The following is a 221-nucleotide window of genomic DNA, read 5'->3' on the forward strand; positions in this document are numbered from 1 at the left end:
CCCCCCCCCCCCACAACCCGGCGCCCCCCCCCCCCCCAAGATATTATCTCTCGCTCTGTCAGAGAGGGTGGCTCTGGGAGAGATGCTGGTTGTGGCAAAGAGCCTCCTGTCTCCCTGGGTAACAAGCTGAGCTGCTTTCGCATTTGTGGGATTGCATTTTTTGTTTTAGTTAAATGCAGTTTTTTGATTCCACACAGGGGTGTGCTGCTGCTGCTGCTGCT

The sequence above is a fragment of the Buceros rhinoceros genome, unplaced genomic scaffold (assembly GCF_000710305.1).
Source record: "Buceros rhinoceros silvestris isolate BGI_N320 unplaced genomic scaffold, ASM71030v1 scaffold41418, whole genome shotgun sequence".
Taxonomy (NCBI): domain Eukaryota; kingdom Metazoa; phylum Chordata; class Aves; order Bucerotiformes; family Bucerotidae; genus Buceros; species Buceros rhinoceros.